This window comes from Apteryx rowi, unplaced genomic scaffold, assembly GCF_003343035.1.
Source record: "Apteryx rowi isolate R43461 unplaced genomic scaffold, aptRow1 scaffold_688, whole genome shotgun sequence".
NCBI lineage: Eukaryota > Metazoa > Chordata > Aves > Apterygiformes > Apterygidae > Apteryx > Apteryx rowi.
The window spans coordinates 399,891-424,417 of record NW_020450969.1 but is presented as its reverse complement, the minus strand read 5'-3'; the positions used below and the strand labels follow the sequence as shown (position 1 = coordinate 424,417).

The following is a 24,527-nucleotide window of genomic DNA, read 5'->3' as shown; positions in this document are numbered from 1 at the left end:
AGCCTCATTATCCCTGCTTACCATATTAAAAATCACGCCCTTTGCTGCATAACAATACGTAAATAAGGGGGGCATACCCCCAACAACCACGCAAATGGCAATCTGGCCAATGAAGTATGTCTGCCGCGCTTCCACATCCCACCTTCAGCAACTATAAAAGAGAGAACAGCTCACTAAAGTTTTTGGAAGGGAAGAAAATTGAACCGCCGACCTGTTCACCGGAGATTGCTGACGAGTGAGCCTCCTTCTCCCCTCCCCCAAACAGGGACACCTCTTTGGTAAGACTTGCGCCTCCGACAAACGTTGGACGTTACCCGGGAAAATATATTATTATTGAAAGCGCTTAATTGTTAGTTTGAGCTCATAGACAGAAAATTTGTAGCAGCAAGTGCATTTATCAACAGCAATTCCGAACCTGTTGTATCTGTCGCTTTAATAAAATCTTATTCTTTTCACTTTGTGAAACTGTCTCAGGGAAAGTCCTCAAACAGGGGGGCTCTGGCAGGCAAACGTAAATTATAAAGATAAGGAAGGGCCTTCCGTCCCTCCCTTTCACGTGACACCTCCTTTGGTAAAATCATTTATTTTTGGATGAAGGGAATGTACATCTAAATAATAGAGGCTTTAGTAAAGCATTGGATGCAGCACTATATGAAAAAATAGTAATGTAACTGGAAAAGAGAAAGGGCTACATCAAGCACTGCCAAATATATTAAAAACAAACAAAAGTATGAAGGGGATATTGTCTGACACTGCTTTGGAAAGCAAGCCACAAAGGAATTTGCTCATTGACTGATTTTGCTCAAAATTTTATAATCTGTTTTATTTTAATTATTTTCATTAATTTATTCAACACAAAAAATAAATGAATTAAGAAACTGGTCAATACTATAAAGCTGGGAAGATAATCAGTTCAAGAGATACTTGGAATATCACCTAGGAAGAACTAGATGACCTTGAGGCATGAAGAAACAGAAATAAAACAGTAAAATAAAATGCAAGGTCATAAATTGAAGAAACGACAGGAATTTCTACCATAAGTTGTAAGTTCATCAACTAGAACTGAAAGAGGAGACGAACATACATAGATTAGCTGATTGCAGCAATACCAATAATCAACAATGAGAAGCAGGTATAGAAAATGTAATTAAAAGATGTTTCATCCAAGCTTTTTCTAGTTGAACTAGAGAGATATAAATGCCATGTGTTCACCATAACGTGAAGCCTAATTTAAAATATGGCTCTTACCACTCATGTTTAGATACAATGAACTCCGACTAGAACAGATGCAGAGAATAAGCACTGGTATGCTGTGAGCAATGAGTAGCCCATCATGTGAGACCAGACTTGATGCTTTTAGTCAAGTAAAATGAAGACTAAGATGAAGCTGTTATCTATAAGTCTGGGGTAAACAACAGGGGAAAAAATGTTTTAACTTAGAGTATGACAATCATGTAATAGGATGGAAATTGTAATTAATAGATCAGGAAAATTCTAGTTTCTAGCCTGTCAGGTAGAGAGGTCTGGAACAGCTTTTTTAGAGGGGAGAGATTCTCAGACTTCAGTTTTGACCGAGTTGAAGCTGAATCCCATTAGCACACACTACTGTTACTAAATTACAGACAATCATGGGCTTACAGAAATCAAGAGGCAAAGTTACTTTATTGGTAGAAGTCACTGATTTCTTGTTTACCTTCAGTCATTCTGGCAGAAGCAGGATGATGCGAGTCCATCGAGTTGCCCCAGAACATACCTGTGACACTTCGACCTCCATCCATCTGCTCCCGTAAGGCGAGTTGTTTGGCACCATTTAGATGAAGCAAAATCTGTCATAGCAAGTGTATTCTTATGTACAACTACTAAAATGCATTTTCCCCCTAATGTTTACCAAAAACTGTAGAACACAGAAAAAATTCGTTATGTGTAGAGAACCAATGAAAAGTAGATAACCATTCGTGGATGAGGCAAAGTAGCAAATAAAAGAGGACCCCACTCCAGCTAAGCTGCATCAGGACTGATAAAAAACAACCCGTGCAATGGCTCACAGAGTGATGGGATGTGTACAGATAGCCTGCCATACAGCTCAGTGGGACTAATGGATATTTTAATGCAGGCGCAATGAGATCTGAACATCGGAAAAGCTCAAACTCTGGATGGTAACTTCTCCCTACTTCCTTAAATAAAGTGCTATTCCTTGTACTTAGGAGCCTGGTCTGTTCAGATCAGTCCACTTGCAACAACAGACATCATTTTGGAGAAACTTTTAAAGAAACATCCTTCCCATCCTTATTTTATCTATCTGACATTATATAATTTTGTAGTCATCAGTTAATGTTAAGATACATTTTTTGTTAGCTACACGTTACTTTTGTCACCCTTATATCAATGCTTTCTACCATATTACTATGGTTACATTATTATTATATTTCAATATTCTACTTCATTTTTACTTAAAAGCAACCTGAGTAAACAATATAAACAACTCAAACCTGATATGACTTTATTCTCCTTTTTAGCCAACAAATAAGATCACTCCCCCTTCAGCTGAGTGGGTTAATTTCTATGTGTCAACATAGCTACTATATAACTCATAATAACTTGTTAAAGAGATATGGAGCACTGACAAAATGAAGGGGGTTCAGTGAGCAGCCAATGAGCACTACAGGTTCATACAGCTGTTCAGCTACCACACTCATTTACAGTCCTTGCCTCCAAAAGGGCGTAAGTGGAAGCTTTATCCATCCTGAAATAATGTAGTGACACTTCAGTGAAAAGAATCATTAAACTAAGAGGGGTTAAAAAAATAAGGATCATAGGCTTAAAAGAAATACATTTTGCCGATGAACATGATTGCTTTAAGATGTGCAAAATTAGTTCCTGGAGAAATCATACAAGAAGCAATATATTTTGAAGTCAGCGAGTGTTTGATCTGTCTCAATATCTTAAAAAGTTGATTCCTATGGACTTGGGTAGTAATAACATCATGTGAATTAAAAATAGCTAAAAGAACATGACAAATAGGAATGATTAAAAGAAATGTATCAATTTGTGATAGTTCAGCATAATTGCTCACATAGAGAAGATTAGATCAGTATCTTAGACTGATAGATAGAAATACCAAACCATCAAAGGGGAGATGCAGCTGGTGACAACGGAATATTTAGACCAGTGCAACATCACTTGAACAAATCAGTGTCCTAATCTGCTTTCTGGGTACAGCCCAGACAATCTAGAATTACCCAGAATAGGTCAGCCTATTTGAACTGACATCTACATCTGCATCAGACTCCCAGAAGAATATGCTCTAGGGCATCTCAAACAGTGCTGACATCAGGTGGATAGGATACATCACTGTGCAGTTTCTGTCCTTCTTGCACGTAAATACAATTCCCAAATAATTCTGGTAGTGGAAAAGAGGATAATACTGGTCATTAAAGGTCACTGATGGTCAAAAAAATGCTATTGAAGAACTAATGTATGTATTGAAACAAAACATACCTTGCAATTTTTTTCCCTTTTGGTTGGATGAAAGTAATGTTGCTTATTTATACAGCAATAATCATATGTTCTCTTCTGTTAACTTTGATAATAAATACATAGAAAATAAATAATGTAACAAGGGCCTTTATGATATTTGTTTTGTATTTCATAATGCATCTCTTATGTTTTCATTAGTATTACTCTCTTGTTATGAACCATGAAAGTTCCTTGGTGGAGACAGATGGACTTATTTTATTTAGATAAAATAGTTAAGATATAAATGATAATGCTCAGGCTCATTCTACAGTTTTCCTTTGGTGCCAAAGATTATGTGCTATAAACATAAAAACAAAGTCAATCCTCACCGGTATCAGCAAGTATTCCTCTAAAATGTCCATGTATCAGGAAATGGGATGTTCACTGAGGTCTGTTCTGCTGGTGACAGAACAATTCCAGCAACAGAACTGACAATGTATTGTTTTGTATAGTGGGACCGATGCTGCTGCTACAAGCGCTGAATAGCTCCTTACCGATTCATATAGTCACATTGGCTTAGAGAAGATTAGTTTCTGGAAGGAAGCATACTCCAAGGTAGATCAGTCTTACGCCTAGAGGCAATACTTGAAAATAATATCAGATAGACAGATTAGAAGTCAAAGTGAAAGGCAACACAGCTTAAAGTTTCCCAAATTACTAGTTACTTTGATCGTTAAGCTTCAGATTCCTCTGTGCACCCCTCCTAAGWACATCAGATCTTTTCTCCTGAGAAATTTACAGAGCAGGGAGTAGTAATTTGACTCTAGCCCACTGTTAGCCCAGCCTTGTGTACTGCTCACTCCGTCTCACGTGTCTTCCAGCTGGGAGCAACCGTACTGCCAGAACCCCAAAACATTATAACTACTTCTGCTTTCTATATTTTGATTTTTTTCCATATACTGACTCTTCTTTGTATAACATGCAACATAAAAAAAAGTGCAATTTTGGTACTGTCCAACTTTCACACCATGAAAGTTGGCTGTCCCTTTTGCCACATATCCTTCTGCTTCATATGTTATTCACTCTCAAAAGAAACTTTAAAAGAAAACATAAAATCCTCTATTTCCCACCAAGCATTTCAACAAATGTAATGACAGGAAGCTATAGAGAAAGTGAAGGACTAAGTAGTTCCATGGCCTTATACATTGGAATAAGATCTTGTTTGAATGCAAAATTCCAGTTCTGTAAAAATTTCTAAAAAATAAAGAATTTTTGTTAGAGCTCATTCCCCTTTTCAAATTAGATTGTTACACCATGCTTAGAGAAAAAGAAACAAAATAGCCTTTTATAGTGATTTAATTGTTTTGTTTTGATAAAGAGTTTTGATTTTACTTTGTCCACGCAACTTCAATACAACCCAACAGAATATATATTACCATGTTGTGTTATATAAAATATAATTGCCTATGTATATAGTTACACTGTACATGTTTCAATGGGAAATTACAAGCTACAAACAGGCAGCACTAATTTACAAGCTAATTAAAATGTAATTGAAAAATTGCCAGTTAAAACATTAGGGAAAACTTGGAAAGCTTTTAACAGTGAGAAATCCAAGATTTTGGAAGTCTAGATAGCCCTTTTGCTTCTGGTTATCTGGTGGGAATAGCTATTCACTCCTCCCACCTGAAAGATACATTTACTGATTCTAATGAAATCAACTTCTTTTAGTAAAAAAATCTTTCTGCCAGGTCTGATAAAAAGCAATAGTGGTTGATGTAACCTGAAAATACTGTAAAAAATAGAAAATATGAGACATTAAAAGAAAAAAAATCCCCAGAACTTAGACTATTTAGAATACATATTTCCAAGTCCAATATAATACTAGCAACTTTGTTGTGAGTACTCACCTGAATGTGAAAGCAGAACTAAAGACCAGAAGGTACATACTGTGTGAGGGCAGTCTAAGAGATTTGTTAGTTAGTTAAAAGACTAATATTTTAAGAATTTTCAAGAATGAGAAACAAAATTTCCTAAAAACTGCATAATTTTTACTCTTGCTACATTCAGTGTTAAAAATTGGTTTTATACCAAATTTATAATTTTCTAGTGGGTGATTTGTCTAAACACCAAAAGAAGTTACACTTATGTCAGTACGACCATCCTCACTTATCCTAATCTTGCTGCATCACTAAAAGCAATAAGCGATAAAAGACTAAGACTGCAACCTATAGATGAATTTTGACATAGAAAACATTATTCTTGTCCTCCTTTTAGTCTCGGTCATACCTGCCTTGCTCCCCTTATTCTCCAAAAGTGAAATATTACCTCTGAGGTTATATTTGTCACCTTTGTAGAATTATTTATGAAGAAATGACAGATCATACTTTTTGCTCTCTTCTAGATCTCTGCTACCTTGTATCTACTCCAATGGGTCTGAGAATCCACCATGGAAATCCAGTAGCATTATTAAGGTCCTATGACACTCCATTGTGCCTCTCGGTCTCCTTTCTTTTTGTGGTCAAAACCTCACTTTCAAGAAGTGTTTTCTTTACGGATGGCTGGTTTTCAGGGAAGAAGCTTAATTGCTTATACATCAAGTGTGAAGGCTCCCTCTGTCATCTGAGTAAAGAGACAAACACATCCACAGCTGATTTGCCCCATCTGAAAATAGGATGGGATGAATCACCATGTGAAGGTGCCACTATCTTCAGTGGTTGCTAGAATTTACACAGCCAGCTTTGCCTGGCAGCTAAGGTTAGATGAGATAAATGTCATCCTTAGTAACATCCTTACTCAATTCCCAGTGCCTGTACAGGGGCCAGTAACACCTATGAGTTTGTAGATAGACTGTAGTTGCTGTAAATTTTCTGGCACTTTCCTAAAGAGAAAAAATACACAGTGTTTCCTAACCATGGTCAGAGACTAGATTCACCTCTGGAAAATTGTTGTRTATCTCATTCACACTACTAAGAAACCAAGAACAAATTAGATGAATTTATTTCAGCTACTTTGTACTTCTCCAGGTGGAAATGACAACACAAAAATCAGCCAATGAAAGAATATCATTTCCCCAAATTATTCTTAAAATGACTGTGGATAATATTTATACATCTGCCAGATTTCCTCTCCTCAGTGAAACAGAGCTCTCTAGCTAACAAGAAAGCTTCCAAAAGTTTTGCATTTATTTTCAGTTTAGATAAGCACATTGAATTTCAAACATTCTTATAAAAATTTATGTAACCCTTCGAAGGCTGGATTTAGATCTCGTTTACACAGATTTGATCTGTGTCACTCTACTGAATTCAGTAGCAGTACTTCTAAGCTACATTGCAATAAATGAGATTCAGACCTCTGAAGTTTGCGGATTGGAGCGGATTCAATGCAAGAATTGCCTGTCTTTCAAGGTTCCCAACACTTCTGATTCCAGCTGGAAACTTCTCAATAGCAGCCTCTCTCAAGGTATCTTGGCATTTCTAGTGCTGGCCAGCTCCCAGAAATTCAAGGGCTATAAAAATGAGAAAGAGAAAATATATTGAAACATTTCAGAATCTCCATGAAATCTGTATCACATCTGGAAATGGGACCATTTTTGCATAGGAAGGAAAGTCAAAGTGAACAGAGCTGTTTAAATTCCAGACCCATTCCCTGTCCTTACCCAAATTTTCCTCCAATCTATTGCTGAGTGCAAAATAATGTTTCATTTCAAGATGCATAGTGACTCAAATACCAGAGTTCAGTTCCTTGCTTTCAAAAGTGCTTTTATGCAATGAAGAAATGAAAGGTACTAAGATAAAATCATGTTACATTCTTTAAATCTGTCCACATGTATTATGTTGAGGACTTGACCAGTCCTTCACATGTCTAAGAGAAGACAACAAGAGGAAGGAGGTTCCTATATACCACAGAAGCTCAGCTGTGTTGAACTTCTCAGCAGAGATTCAGTTAAATTCTTGTCAAGTATTTATGTAAAGATAGCACATGCATTTGTGCTTATCAACCAAATTTTTAACCTTATTCTTGAGTTTACACACTATGTTTCTCAGTCAATTATCTCTACTAAACAGATAAACTTTATCTGTTGAGCAATATATTTTTCTCCCAATGGTACTTGCAATGCAAAAACAGCTGATTATAATGATAGAATCAAAAATGGGGGAGGAGAGAACAGTGTTTTCCCCAATTTGTGCATGAAACTCATGATTAATTAACTCAATTTTCTTTGGGTTTTCTTTACATACTTGATGTTCTTTATGTCCATCATTGAACTGTGAAATCTGACCCAAACTTTAATGCTTCGGAGTTGAGTTTACAGTTGAAAGCAATATCTCATTGGTGAAAGCAGCTTGAATAAATACATCTTCCCTTCCTTAAGCATTTGGAAACAAAAATTGTGGAATTTGTTCACTGCTTTAAAGAGCATTTCTAAAGCCTCTCCCCAGCCAATTTAAGTTCTGCCTACTCTTTCACTCCCAGCTGCACATTCCCACCTCCTCCTTTGGCTTAGAATTGGAGCTCATCTGGCCACATAACCAGCCAGTTCAAGGTGCTGGTTTGGTTGAAAGCCACCTGAAAATATACATTTATTTATATAAATATATATTCCAACCAGATCAACTAGAAAATCCAACATTAATTAAGAAAGCAAATTTGATTTTAAACCTTTTTTCAGCTTTACTTAACAACAAAATTACCTGTAACTGACTTAACTTTGGCATCACTAGAAAAATGGAGAAAAGACATTCTTTCATACATTGCCTTTTTTAGGAACTCATTTCACAGAGAGAAAAATATCATTCTCCCAGCCAGAGTGTACTGGCTGAAAAGATTTAGAGGACCAGATTTAAAGTTACTCAGGGAGAGATAAGTCAATATAAAAGCTAAGAGGGAAGAAGCTGTTGTGTTTCTGTAGGACAAAGACTGAAATGTTTAAGCTTGAGTCCTGATAGAAAAATGAGTGGACAAGGAATATTTTTTTAAGAAACATTCTTTTTTTATTTAAAGAGCACTAACGTATCACTACTAACATATCAAGCTTGAAAACTTGGGGAGAAATGTATTAGTTGGGATGAAAATTACTTAGTACTTTTTTTTTTAAATGAACAAAAATGACAGACGTAAAAGCAAACTAAGCCCCAAATTGCTGATGATTTGGTTTAAAACAGGAACTTGAACCTGCTTGTTCAGTTTCCTGCTAAGGTAATGTTCTGCATTGTCTTTTTCTCTCATGAAAACAAAACAATAAAATCTGAAATTATGTTGTAGGCAGGGAAAAATTTTCTGTCTAAGTCTAGAAGAAACAAAATAGAAAGAGATCATTAGGCACTTAACCCCATTCCCCCACCCCAAATCTGTACTCTTAACCTGGTCTCTGGCTGTGTGCAGGCAATAGCCCCACTTGCATACAAGCTATGTATATGCCTCCCACCCTTTCTGTACTAGCCACTTCAACTTGGGTAACTTCAGTCACAGAATAAAGAATCAATACATAACTAAAGGAAATTATTTCAGTATTGCTAAATTCAGACAAAAACTCTGAGCCAAGTCCTCAAACCGAAGAGATCTGAGCATGGGGCTTTATTTGCCATTTGCATTTTGAGCCTATAGAGCGGCAAGCTTTCCTCCAAAAGCAGAACAGTAAGAGAACAAATGTTACGTAGAGAGAGGACATACAATATATAATCACACAGCTTCAGACAACAGAGCTGTAAGACCTACAAAGTCCAGATGTAGTGGATGTCTGTTCTAGCATTTCCAATTTTTCATTTGTCTTGCCTTCCTGGAGCTGTTATCACCTGAGGCTTCACCCTCTCTAAGAGAGTAGCAGTCTGCTGTGTGTATTAGCTCTGTTTGCAAGAAACTGGCAAAAGGGAATCAGACTTTCCATGGGTCTTTAGAGCTGTTGCAGACAGGACACAGAAAATACACACAGTTAAACTAGGGTAAAGGAAGGACCAAGGTGGAGGTGCACAGTTTTGAGAGCAAGGGGGATATTTTTTCTCATTGTCTGAAAATTTCTGTTCATTAAAGGGAGGACAGGTGCAAGCCTTGTGTTGATAGCCATTTAAAAGAAAAGAAACTTTGCTCTACCTATGAAAGCATCATAGTTCAACCACAAGGACAGGGTTCCTATTTATCTTTTAGCTTCAGTTAAGCAGTGCTTGCTAAAGCCTCTCCTGCTTTAAAACATTAATGAGAAGAGCTGMACAGTGACTTCAGTAGCTTGAACTGCCAATGAAGGGATGCGGAATAATCCCTTACAAATTATGGGCTTAAACACACGAGTTAACAAGTGTGCTTGCCCACAGAAACGTCACATTACAACAGAGATTTTCACTTAAGCCATGACTGACAGGAGACTTGGGATGACTCCCTGTCATGATGGAAAACCACTCCTCAATCCCGAATAATATTTCCCAATGTTCTCTGGTAATAAAATTACAGTTTAAAGGGCAACATGTCACAGGCTGCTTTCCTAACTGTGAAAAGAGGGTGGACATGTCTCTACCTAACTAACGGCTTCAGCTCCATGACAAGGATCTCAGTTCTTAACACATCTTACTTAAAACCCCACCCCAGGGATCTATTTTTTAGCTCATGTAGCCACAGAAAAAGTTTGCAAACATTTATAGACTCCAACTTTAGAAAGAAAAAAATGTAAATAAAATAAACATGCTGGTTTTAAAAAAATCAGGATTTGGGGGGACATAGCTCTTGATACTTCCAGCTTGCAATATTGATGTTACCCCCTCCCTTTTCATTTTGTCTAGCATTATTAGCCATAAGCAGTCCATTTGTCTACAGCTTTGTGACTTTGCTATGATCAGGGGTAGGGGAGCAATCCCTGGATGTCCTGCTCTCTTCCTCCCATGCAGTCATCACAAGGCACCAGGTGAAACAACTGCTAACAGCTTTGGGCAGAGGAAAAATCAGCAGTAGCCATATACTGCAAACAATAGGCTTTGCTGTATTGTTTGCATATATCTGTGTTGCACTAGGAGAATGTTAGAGGGAGTCACAGAAAGTACCTGGCTCCATATAAACCCATACCTTGCAACATGGTACTGCAAGGCAGCAAACACCCAGCATAAATGAAGAAGGAATAAGAGACAGGAGTTGTCCTTGACCACCCCTAATCCCCCAGGAAAAAAATTATTCTCAAATCTACTCATTTCATGCTTCCCCATCACTTTATTTTGTCTACAAAGCTGGCAAGCTTTGAGTCAACTCTTCAACAGTCAACAGTTTGATATACATTTATACGGTATCTTGATCCAGTTAGGAGTGAAGGAATATTGCAATAAAAATTAACAAGAAAACTGAACAGATCAGCAATCCCAAGAGATAACACTTAGGTAAGAAAGGAAAGAGACAATGTCAAAATTATCTCAGCTGACGGTAGGTTTCTACAAAAAGAATTCTCAATGCTGGCAAAATCAGTACAAAAGAAAAACAGCAAGTTCGTTCACACTGAATTTCACATGAAGCTGAAAAGTAGCAGTTTTTCAAAACACTAAGTCCTGTATTAGTGTCCAAGAGAAAAATATCTTGAGAATTTTCCCCATGAAACATATAGGAAGATTGGATTCAAAAAGAACCACATTTCCACACAAACAAAAAAACAAACAAACTTCCTTGCTTTGCTTCATTTGTAGGAACCCGCAAAACTCTGGTGGACTTTAGGGCATATTCCTGACCAGCGACGTAACATACTTCAAATCACAGTACCGAACTAAACATTAATAAACTCTGGTTTTCTGTTTTGTTATTTTTCTAGCTGATCACTGTTCACAGGAAAGAAGCTATTGGCAGGTACCTTTAACATTTTATTTATTTAAACATTAACTTACCAAAAAAAAGACATAAAATATTATCCTAGTGCAAATTTTGTTCAGTTTTCAAATTAGCTCGTCATTTTCAAAAAATAAAAATGTAAGTGGCAAAATATTTCTCCATAATAAATTTATAGAAAAAACTATAAAAATACCAGCTGTTCCTGACAAAACCTTGAAGCAAAATTAACACTTCTGCACAATTTTAGCAGCTGCAACCTCTAGGCAGTATCTGAGTTGATGACCAAAAATAGCTATTATGCACATCTGATATTGACTGAAATAAGGAGGCTTCTGACACTATACTGCAGTCTGATTGGAAAGTAAGATGGCACACAGAGGTCAGCTTTTCTGAAGGCAAGAAAAGTCAGTCTTGCAGGCAACGTTAGTATGAATTCAATAGAAATAATATTTAGCCCAACAGTCTCGATCAAGGTGCTGCCCTGCTAGCACTGCATTTTTTGTAGGAATGAATTAGGGGTCACTGAGCCAGGCTGCTGAGGTTGTGCTAGTTGTCACCAAGGAAAAAATTTCACAAACAAAGAAACTCGGTGAACTTAAATTTCACACTAAGGCAGACACAAAGCACTCTAGAAATAAGTCACTAAAGTACTGACTTGGGGCTGAATATAGAATTAGAAGTGCTATATTTAACCTACCTATGTTTTTAAATTGACACTCACATTCAGAATAAGATACACTGTGCTTGTGTCTATTCTGGAGTTCAGCCAACATCTGCTTTGACACTAGGTTCCCCTAATGAAGGGTTGTCATCAACATTTACTTTTGACTGCATTGGAGAACTACCAATCATAACTAGTAGCAAGAGCTGGGTTCATCCTGTTATCTAGGGTTTCTTCTAAATGAAGCATGAACTTCAGCTGAAGTCATACTGAAACGTCTTGACAGGGGAAACTGAAGTCCAGTTATGTTCATACTTTTCAAAGATACTTGCTTTTCCTTCCTTTCTTCCAGCTCAACAAATGACCTGGGAACATGAGCAATTCTGTCTGGGAAAACACTGTAATCAGCCAAATGGGATAATTTCTCACACAAATACCACATTACCACTCTGCTAGTGGTTCCTTGGTCTATAACTGCAGCTCCTATCCGACTCACTGGAAGCACAGCACCAAGTCAGGCACAGCCTGCAGCTCTAAGCCAGGTGACCAGGACAATCCAAAGATGAATTATTACAGCCTCTTGCAGACCCCCAAAAACAATCCTTCACTATTACCACTCTCTCCTTCCCTTGCCTGCCTAACCTAGGCCTAGTAAAGTCTCAGAATACCCAATTTCCACTTCCACAAGACTAAAATGCTTGTGGGCATAGGTTTTCAAATGACTGCAGGTGCATAGCCTCCACTCCATATAACACAGGAAATCTGCGATAACAATTTCTTTGCAAATGTCAGCAAACAGAATTTCCCCTCGACTTTTCCCTTTTATTCAGAGCAGGATCCAGAAAGAAGAAATCAGTGATTTAACCTGATAGCAGAAAGAACTATATTATCAATTGCCTTATTTACTCTAGAGGGAATCAATCAGCATCTGTTCCGTCAATTTTGCTAGTCAGCATTTCTCCCTCCATCCCAGTCTGTTTCATTTTAACCCTGTCTAATACTCTGTTCAGTTATGAAGTACTAGATCCTCACATTTATTTAGATTCTTAGTTTCCTGTGAAAACAAATGGCAAGCTGGTACTTAATATCTTCAAGGGGCTGGCTCCTGAAGTCTGAATGCCCATTTCCTAACAAATCAGAGAAATATAAGCAGGCATGCCAATGGAGATGAGCAAATATTTAGCAGCAAACAAAAGAATGATGTGTTCTAGGTAGATTTCTCCTCCTAATCAAGTGATATTGAGTTTGTTTTTTTCATTTCATAGTACCTAAACAAGCAGAACCAAGCACCCTTTTTATCATAATGAATTCAGTTATGCAGGCAGCCATTTACAGACAGATAGCTTTGGGGGAAAAAAGGCTCGAAAAATACTTTAAAGAGTCAAGCAAAAGACAATTCAACCAGTGCAAAACAGTTTAGTTAATTTCTCTTAGGCCTATTCTACAAAAAAAAAAAAAAAAAAAAAAAAGCAGTTTTATTGCTCAGAATCTATCATAACAACTTACTGAGGCAGCAGTGAAGGAGAACTTACCTTCCCTCCTTGATCCTCTGATGCCCTCTCAAAACAGTGACCAGGGAGGAAAGAAGAATGGCTGAATCTACAAACCACTTTTAATACAGATTTACATTGTTATGTGGTAAGTCAGTCATTGGCATCCCACTAAGAAATGCCATCAACAAATTTCACCAAACAGGATATATTTTCTTGAAAGTAGTAACTCTGACATGGCCACCAAAGAGACCGCTACCCAATAAATTTTCTCACACAGAATAGATCACCTTAACTAAAAGCCCAGAAAAGCAAAACAAAAGCCTTACAAATGGCTTTAAAATGGTTTCTTAAGGCAGAAGAAACTAGATGCTCATTAAACACACTACCAAATAATATCCATCTAGGATTATGGCCTATGGTCCTCTAAATGTAAACAATATCACAGAGGAAGTCCCCATTCCTTGTTCTGCTGTTTCACATTTTATTTGAACAAACACATGCTAAGGCAATTGCATCTTCAAAATAATATACCACCTATCAATCAATAACTCTATTGAAATATCACATACCAAAAGCCACGGTAACTTCAACAATTTGTTGCTGGGCTTTGCAAGCATGCCACATTCACCTGACTGCATATTAGGGAGAAAAAAGTATACATTCAATTAATCCACAAAATGATTTACAGGAAATAACCACAAATAAAAAAAAATACACATACATCATTTGAAAAAAGAAATGCCAAGATGGTGTCAATACATTTAATACCCCAAAAGTTGCTAGAATAGCAAAAACCATGCATGAATAAAGAGGGGAATATGCTACAGGGAAAAGCAATAGGTTCATTTTGTCCTTAGGCCAGTGGAATCTAATCAAGAGTCTGTGCTACTTTTGCACATTTTAGAGAACATCACCAGAGAATTTAGGTTGTAAGAGGTCTGCACAGTACAGGAAAGAAATTAAATAGATGTTGTTTTTATACTCACTCACAGTTAAATAAATGACTTCTCTGTCAGGCTTGACAAAGTAGATAGTGTAAATAATTCCCAAAGATAACTTGCTAACACATAGCTAGTTGGGTTGATTCAGCAATTGGCAATGATAACTCAGTCTGATCTTCAGGGTATGGTTTAAGTCCCACTACAGAAGATTGTGACCTATTGTAAGAACTGATCATTTACCATGGTAACATATATTACCAGTGCAGACATTGCAGAATCTCACAATGGCTATTTGTATCACTGTATCAGAATGGGAAGATCTATATAGAACATAATGGAGAAAAAGAAGCCATAACATCAGTCCAGAACATCCCAAAGAAAACAAAACCACAAAATATATCTCTCTTATAAATCCTAATTATAACCTCATGGACCTGATGTTGGGATCTAATTTAAATATATTATATGGACAAAACTTTGCTATTTGCTGTCTTATTGCCTATTACTTGTATTAAAGCAGCAGCTCAGAGTCACGGAAAAAATCCTTCTGAATGTGAAAGTGTGAAGATTACCACTGCTACAACTCAGACAACAATTTGTTTGGCCAAAGGAGATCGCTGCTGCACAGCACCAGCTCCAAAGTATTTTGTGCATTTTCTGCCACGTGTTTGATTTCTGCCCTATTATCTTTAGCCACCTGTCATTCTCTCCATTTTGAAACTCAAATAGCCCCTGCTGCTGCTCTAAACTGCTTTATCTAGCATGGCCAATAAGCATGAGGGTGATAAATGGCACCCTGACAGCTGGGCATGCCTCAGGGAGAAGAAAGACCAGAATAAATGGAATCAAGCTTGTTTAGTGCCAGTCTTGTTGATAACTCTCAGCATAAAAGCCTGAAGTTCATATTCATCGCTGACTACTTCACAGCAACCCTTCCTATACTAAAGGCTAGCTGAATCACAACCTCTCAAAGGTATCCAGCAGCAGCGGATGTAAATACTTCTATCAATACTGTATTTTCTTCTAAAAAAGGGCTAGAGAGATTTAACACCTGCAAGCAGAATGTGAAAAATCAACCACCTGCTGCACAATAACCCACTTTTCCTCCCATTGACAATGAGAGGAGGGAAGGTCCCAAAAGCAGTCAGAGAGAGGCACGAGCCCAGTGCGTGACCCTACAGCACCTGGTACAAAGGTCCCCCGGCAGCACTGCTAGCAGAAGAAACATTTTGCAGCATCCTCTGTGAGGCTTAATATCTCAACCACAGGAGTATCACAAAGACTTTAAAGTAGCCAGGGACAATAGATCCGGTGACTCAGCCCAAACACTCACGTCAGTGCAGTCTCCTTCCCAACCAACTGATGCAACACCATAAAAAAGGGAGGGAGAGACGATATTCGAACGGTGCTGCTGAAATTCTCAAAGCTCTGATTCACGCATAGCCCTTGTTGCTGAATGTACTTTAGGGGATAAAGCAGCTTGAATTTCACTTTTCAGAACTGAGAAACAGTTATACATAAAGAAGAGATTTAGAACATAAACAAAAGTTTTGATGGGCAGCAAAAAGCTTGATCTTATTTTCCTTTTAGACTTTTTCTGCCTTCCTTCTCCTAATGCTTTGGGGGGGGGGGGGGGGGGGTGGTATCCCTCTTTTTATTCAAGAAAAAGTTATAAGTGCTACCTTGAACAAGTCAGGGAAAATGAATTATGCATTTTTTTCTATGCATACATGTGTGTATATATAAATACATATATGTATATATTAATAAGATAAAACCTTTACCCAAGGAATACACTATACTTCACATGATATTCACCCCATGAGGAAAGGGTGAAAGAGAAGATGATACATAACAGATGCTACAATCTTCCCTTAGTGTAAGGTCCTCAGCTCCTAAGGTAATAAAGGTAGTAAAAAAAAATATAGAGAGAATAACGTAACATAGAAGTCTATAAAGTCTATAAAGTAGCAGAAGTCTATAACATGGAATGAGAAGCAGTTAGTTATGAAAACAGCCAGACCTTGGTGATACAGATGGCAGAGCTGCTGCTGCTGCTAAACACAATCCATATTAGGTGTAAAATTTAAGAGTATTATTTTCACAATTTGCAAAAGCATATCGGATGCTTTCCAGGACAAATAGAAAGACATGGGCTATGACCTCAAGGGTTTTCAGAGACTTGACATGACAAGTGAGGATCACAAACAATATCAAGGGGATAAAGTGAAGAATGCTAATGGAATATTACAGCTGAGGTATTAGGCATCACAAAAGGCAAGAGATTTAAGATGTAAGCTTTCCGCAGCTATGTGGCAGCTCTGCCATGTTGCACAGCCTGCATGTATCACATTAACCACAGCTTGTTAGCATCTACATTTCATAAAGAAAAAAAATTCAAATACTGCTTTTGCCCACTGTAGGTTTCTACATCAGGTGCAATTCAGGTATCCAGTGCTATGAATTTTAGTTCTGTGGGTAGTGCATTTGAGAAGTAAGCACCCAGCAAGCAGGTGATTGAGAGCCTCTGTGGCAGCAGTTTCACCAACACCAAAACACATCATGTAAGTATCTCCCCTTCTATCCAATCATCTTCCGACATCAACCAGAAGCCACTTTGTCTCCAGAAACATCTCCATGAAAAAAATTTTGTTAGATGAACACCTCAGCAGAAAATCAGATGACAGATTTGCTGTCAGAGGAGACTTTTCAGCCACTACCCACCAATTTGGACTAAATAAAAAACAGCAGAAACGAAATGAAAGGCTTCAGCTACCAATTTCTTGAGTGCTATCCACTGGAGGTAACTTTAAATGAGTATGGTGGAGACACACAAACAAAGCAGCGGAAGTAGAACCTTCTAAGTCTATATTTTAGAACATTTAAAACACCAACAGCACCAATGGATTTAGCCTTTAGTATGGTCTTCGTGACAGCTATTACAACACAATGTGCACAAATGGCTTCAAACAGCAGTCATTAATATTTCAGAAATTCAAGAGAAGAAAAAGACTATCACAAGGACAAAGTTACAAAATAATGAGGTTATTAAAGGAAGACTGCAATCACAGGGATAAACAAAGTACAGCTGACTGAAGCAGGTTCAACAGCAAAGGCATTAGAAGAAATTTGCTATAATCTGGCTATAAAGGCTGGTTAAAATACTACAAGAGTATTTGAATACCTTAAATTCCACCTAAAGGAGATTACTGCTATGCTATTGTACTTACAGAAGGAACTGGCTTTTCTAATAACCCACAGAAACCCATTTCACAACAGGTGAACAGAATTATATAAAAGCCTTTCCATCTATGAGGGTAAAAAGCTTTATAAGCAAAATACAGAGATTAGAAGGAGAAGACAGGATTGAGAACAGAAGAGAAGAAAAAACAACTTTAATTTCTGCCACAGGAAATAAAAAGCACATCCAGCTACTGCACAAAATAGCTGACTGCAATTTGCATAAATAAATAACTTAGTATTTCATGCCAGCTCTTTTCATTTATCTCATTTTATTCACAACCTCCAGCTCACCTGACCTCTATATGCTTCAACTACACTTAGATGCAAAATCCACTTCCGTATAAATTAGCTTCCCCATTACAATATTCCCAAGCACGTTTATGCACTTGTAGAAAAATAGTACATTGGAGCGTTAGGGCACTCATAACTTTTCCCTCAAACAATAATAACAATAACAAACAATCATAATAAGAATACCAGCAGTAGCAACTATTTGGTCAAGATCACAACTCAGCAAATGTTTCATTTTTTGATTCAGCACCCTAAACAGGAAGTGGGCAGGGAAAATTTAGAGTAGAATGTGACTGTATGCCACTTCAGGTATCTATAGCAGAAGGAAGCAATGGATATGGGGAGGATGAGGGCACTGTTTGCAAAACCAGGTCGGTTGGTGCCAGTAGAGCGTTTGATTTGGACACTCACCTTGTTCTGCTGAAAAAACAGCTTGTATTTTCTCTCTTGCGTGAAACAGTTTAAGTCCACATCATCACACATGAGAGACAGGGTTTTCACTGTCTCCTGCTGAATACGTTCCAAGATACTTTGTACAAGATACTTAAATATCCACTGAGCCATAGGAAGGAATGACAGTATTATCTAGTGGTTGTAGCAATGCAGAACACTCACGTTCTAGTCCCTGCTCCATGAATATTAAGTGCATTATGAAGTGGAACAGAGTCAACAGAAAATACTGAGAGCAGCCTGTCCATGCATACAGTACAAGACGGTGCTTAGGGTGCTGTCTGCAATGGTGGATTTGGACTGAGATCTCTCACTTCTCTAGAAATTTGCCCAACTATAGCATCTCTCGTTAGATGAATGAGTATTTAAATATCTGATACGAAGTGAAGCAGCACCCAAATAAAATAAAAAAACAACACCCCTTCAGTCACACATAGTCTGTAGCGTGACACTTGGAACATTCTCATGGAAGAGGAGGATTCAAATCCCTCATCTACTTGGCAAAAAAGGGGAGTGCCACTAGATGGAAATATTTGCTAAATTCCAAACAAATCCAGGAATAATTTAAGGCAGTTTAACTACTCAGAAGCATTTAGCTCCATTCTGATCTAAATCTGCATTACAATTTCTGTTATTCTTGGACATCCCATAAAATAAACCACTTAAGTATAGAATACAAATAATTAAGTTAACTTAAGGATTCTTCACAATTTCAAATTTCCAGTAATAATACAATGTGATGATATATGTTATGTAAATTTAACTGCTGTAATAAAGGTTTTATTATATTCTTAGTGTTAATTACCTTATTTTAGACAAAAAGAAATAAAATGCAGTATACAGTTAGTTTTTACATACAGTTTTATTATGCTTACCAAAGTCTATGGGCTTTAGTGCAGCTCTCTGCTGTGAAAGAGAATTTTATAGGGCTTCCCCACCTTTTTTTTCTTTAAACTTAGTCATACACTTTAAAAAATAAGCTTTTAAAAATCAAGCAGATTAAATAGTTGAAGGAAAATTCTGTTATCAGTTTTGTTTCTTTTTCGTCTTCCAAAAGTGGAAAGTGATCATCTGTTCCACAATAGTTAAAGCCACAATTGTCTTTTATGTCCCTGCCTCCTCTCTTCAGGTTCTGCTTTTCCTCTTTCCCAACTTTGAACCTTTTCCTTCTCTCAGTTCCTCATTCTCTTCTCCTCCATCTATTATTTTTTAAATTCTATTGTCATTTGAATAGGGCTTATCACTTAAATAGGCCTTAATTGTTCCTGCAGAATGAACTCAGGGAAGAGGAAAGAGAGGGCAGGGATGAGAAAGGAAGTAGTGCCTCGGCAATTGCAATTGTCTAACTGAATTCTACATCTTGTCCTTGATTCACTGAAACTCTTTTGTACTTTTACAGGCCATTTCATAGCAGATGGTAACTACTGTCACTTCCAGTAGCCACAGACCCCACAAATACACTTATACATTTAAATGTATAAATACATTTATATGGGCTCAAGATGGTATGAAGCATTCAAGCGGAGAAAACATGAATTGTAAGGATAATTTTATCATATCCTATAACTTGTTTAGAGTTGTTGTTCTTATTATTTACACGATGTCATTGACGTGGTCACATCCCTCAGCAGGTAGTGTAGCTAGGGTACAACCACACAAAGGATATACATGTCCAGGGCAGACATAGAAATGGTCTGTAAGTTAAGCTCACAGCATCACCTTTTCAGCCTTCACATTCTTTAAATGAACGAATAACAGGTTTCATTTTCTGTGGTGCTTTTCGGAAAAGGTATAATTAATTTTACTCAAAGACACAAATAGTCCCTCCTTCTGAAAAACACAGATAGAATGAAAAAGAATGAACCGGAGCCAACATAATTGTCCATCCCACTGTCATGCAAACAAACTGATGTCTGTGCAGCAAGCATGAGTGTTTCAGCCTTGCTTCTGCCAATGAGTATTATTGGGCCTCCACAGTGAGCATTAAAGGAGGAAAGAGCTATAGCAAACGGAATTAAGGAGAAAGAAAATGGACAAAAAGAAACAATCACATTAGTCATTCTTTAATTCCTTATAATGTTGACGCTAAGTCATTCCTTCATGTGGTCATTTAATAGAAAATCCAGAAGATTAGGATCTTGATGTGTTATTTCTAACTCCTTTCAAAAGGGAGATGGTCAAGTTTAGAAAGGTTCTCTCTGCAACCTGCAACTCTGCAACTTGTTTCTAGTGCGCTAATACAATTACTGTAGGAACAAGTCTAAATGGTAAACTTGCAAAGGTTCCAAAAGAAGGAACACATTTAGAGAAGCATAAAATAACAAATGATTCGCCTTGCCTTCTTGCCACTGTTAATGATGCACTTACGTTCCCATGGGTTCTCATGATTTTAAAATAAAACAAAGGCCCTTTTAGTTTTTCAGGAACATTATTTCATGGGGAATTAAATATTTTTTAAGTGTTAGAATTATGCCTATGCACATTACATTCAGGGAAACAGATTAAGTCAGATTAAAAGACAACAAAGGCAAGGTCCTAATCTGTTCCTCAAACTCAGCTTTTCAGAAGATTTATAAATAGTAAAATGTTATTATTTTTCAAGTTTTAGAATGCCTACAAATTATGAAAGATGGCCTACTGAAAAAAATCTGGCTATTCTTGTGGCAATTTCTATGTGTTTCTGGATACAAGACTATTTAAAGAATCACCAAAAGATCCTGTATTCTACAGTTTTCAAACCACTCTTCTCATACCAGTGTCAGTGAGCTCTAGCTGTAACGGAAGTTCAATTTATAACATATTTTCCAAGTTACTGGGAAATTCATTCCCGAGCAAAACAGCATTTGTTTCAGAACTGCAGAGCTCATACCACTCTTTGTGAACTTAAATTTTGAATTGTAAAAGGAAGAAAGAAGCAAATAAAATAATAGAAATTTGTGGAGTTGGGGCATGTATCCACTAGAGTATTGAAAATTTTACATAATAATAATGACAGAATTTAGGACCTATTTAAAAAGAAAAAAAAAGGGGAAAAAAAGGAAAAAAAGGAAAAAAAAGGAAAAAAGAAAAAAAAGAAAAAAAGAAACAAGGTTTTAACTTGGCTATTCAGTAGGACAATTCCCTTTAAAACCAAACTTGTTCATATTCACATACACCATGAAGGTTTTGAAATACCTGAATCAGTTTAGGAAGTGGACTTGACCGTCGCTGTGAAAAGTTAATTTCTTCAGTAAATGTGCAATTAGGGTCAACTCAGGGAAATGAGTTACTTTATGAAGTGGGGGAGAACATCTTGGAAATTATTACAATACGTTTTCTATAAATCAGTAGTGTAGTTCCACCTGGATTAATATATAGCCTATTCCAAACAGAACAATGCAGAATTAGATGGCATTCAAAGAAAGGTAGTAAGAATTATCAACCTGGAGAAACTCTGATGAAGAGACACCAAAAAGACAGGTAGGTCTCTATTCAAGAATAAATTACAATAAGGAAATGGTAGCATTTATTAAAATGAGCAATACGGAGAAGATAGCTTAGCAGCTTCTCTCACAAGAACACAGAATATTCAACTGAATTAAATGAATCTATTTCAAAACCAATTTTAAAACTTTTTCACAATTTAATTAAACATTCTGAAAATCATTTACACAAGAATGTATGGACATCCAGTATTTAGCAAGATTCAAGAAATACCTGCAATTCATATAGGCAACGACAGCAGTCAGTGTTGTTAGATAACATCTTTGCTTTTGGAGAGGTTATGAAGCCTAATGTTCCCAAGCTTAAGTCAGTCTATTTACAAAATACAGACTGACAATGAGTAGGATGACAAATTACCCTATACTGGCTACCGGCAGTTCTTACACTGTCAAAACACCTTTTGGCACTAATTATTGTTGAAAGCAGCAGAACATGCAAGGCAAACCTTGGCCCAATTAAGTCTGTCAATTCTTATATTCTTTGGTAAAACTCATCTTTCTTTCTGAGTTCTTTTACTTTAATCAATATGTCTTTATTTATAACCCAGAAAGGATATGGCATTATATGAGCTGTTAAAGCAAGTAGAATGGCCACCTCCCTGAATGCAAAAAGCAGTAACTACTTACAGAAGGTTTCATGCTTTTTACTAGTTCATTATTCAGAGTGGCAACTACAGGGGAAAAAAAAATCTGCTCTTAAAAATGCTGGATTCTTTTGGATTTCTCCTGAATGGTGTGGAGCCAGTATGGCAATATAACTTGAGACTACATTAACTACAGCAGATCAGATCCTCTGTAAAAGCAAATACAGCTAGTCAGAAACATCTTTTCCAATCCACAGACAGCTACCATTGCAGCAAGGTTCTCTGGAAGGAAAGACACAAGAGACTAACCAAAGAAACTAGAAATGATTTTTAAGGCTCAAAAGCATTGAAGTAAAGGAGTTGCTTTCCCATTCTCCCTCCCTACAAAATGTTATTAGGAAAAAGTAAATAGGTATTACTTGCTCTTGCCAGAGTAGGTTGAAAAATCTCTCTTCTTTTCTCTCCTGATAACATATGCTAATATTCACATAGCAAGAGAAGTGAGAAGATCCATGTCAACTTTGGTTGATAAAACCACCAATATGAGTATATATGTAAAAAACATAAAAAATATATATATAAACTGAGACCTAATTAGAACAAACCACTAAAAGAGGTATAAACATCATGAAAGAGGGAAAAAATCCAGATGTCCGCAGAAAGTAGGAAAAAAGATCCTTGAGTAAAGCCATTTTATAATCAACAACTACTGTACTTTATGCTATACCAGCATATTTTTAAACCTGCTTCTATTTAGAGGTAATCCAGAGTTCACTACAGTTGCAGCACTCGCTCCATTTTAAGTACTTGGTGAGAAAGAAGACAGATGTAGAAAGCAGTATATGACTGGGTCTGATCACCTTTATGTTGTGATTAGTCCATGCTAACATCTCAAATGCTGTAAATAAGCATAAAAGAATTCTACACTGCAGCAGAATGAAATAAATTTTGAATATTTCTGGCTCCTATTTTTACACTTTCCCCGCAAGCAAACGAATTCAGTAGTTTGTTCGGGTTACTCTTCCTAATTTTGATGTTACATAAATGCTGTACATGTGTGATACCACATAAGCAGTTCACAGTGAGGAACTAGGAAACACTAACCTCAAAGTCTCAAGTAAACAACCTGCACAACAAACATTTTGTTCCAACTTTCTCTGCTCTTGTTCCAGCTGTCAGTTTCCAGTCCTTGCTGGAAAGCTGCAATAGGAGTAGCTAAATAAACAAATCTTATAAATCAAAAGTAAAAGACAGAGTGGGAGACACACTGAAGAAAAATCTTTGTCACACATATGGTTCTTGTATATGTTTATAATTCAGTATTTCTTGGCTTTGTTTAAACAAACAAGTGGCTTTCAGAGATTCATGGGATCAGAAGAGCGCTCAAAAAGTCATCTGTTTAGCTCCCTGCCCGAATTACTTAAGTCATTCCTGACATATTTTTGTTTTATAGACCCTTCATAAAAGAGGTGCAATAATAGAGACCACACAACTTCCAAAGGCACTGTAATTCAATTGTATTAGAGAAACTTGAATTTTCCAATGCTACAGTGTAAGCCTGTTATTATTACAATCCATCAGCAATACAGAAGAGAATTTATTATTCTTCCTCTTCCAGGTCTTCATATGTGACCTTAGCCCCCTTAGTCTTCTCTTCAAGTCAAACAATGCTGTCTTTTACGCTTTCCCCCCAAATCATGTTCCTCTGACCTCTGAATATTGTCTGCTAGATTCTCTTCAGCTGGTCTACATCTTTCTGTACCAAAAAGATGCTTTATGCTACCTAATGCCTTACAATTGCAGAACAGAGTAAAAAGGATTACACAGCTCATCCTGAGGCTATATTCCCATATATTTATTCTGGCTTAGCATTTCCAAGTTTTGCAGCAGCAGGATGTTAACTTCTGTTGGCCTTATGATCCACAACTGATCTTTTTGCACAGTACCGCTACCTAATTAAGGGTATTTGYGCTATTTTAAGATCATATGTCTAAAGTAGTTTGGAATAAATAACGTGGATGTGCTTTCTCAGCTTTTGTCATATGGTGACAAAATTTGTCTTGTAATTCAGTGAGATATTACCATAGGTCTCCAATACGCAAGTATCACACATAAAGACTGTGAAGGGAAGA

The 24,527-nt window shown here is 37.0% G+C and overlaps 1 long non-coding RNA gene across 1 annotated transcript in view; it reads right to left on the bottom strand.

Moving 5' to 3' along the window:
* Positions 1-6,651: 6,651 nt before the first annotated feature.
* LOC112975743 overlaps positions 6,652-24,527 on the bottom strand; it is a 38,017-nt gene continuing 20,141 nt past the window's right edge. The window contains exon 3 of the long non-coding RNA XR_003256733.1: positions 6,652-6,964. This is a non-coding gene — a long non-coding RNA (uncharacterized LOC112975743). The remainder of the gene's footprint in view (positions 6,965-24,527) is intronic.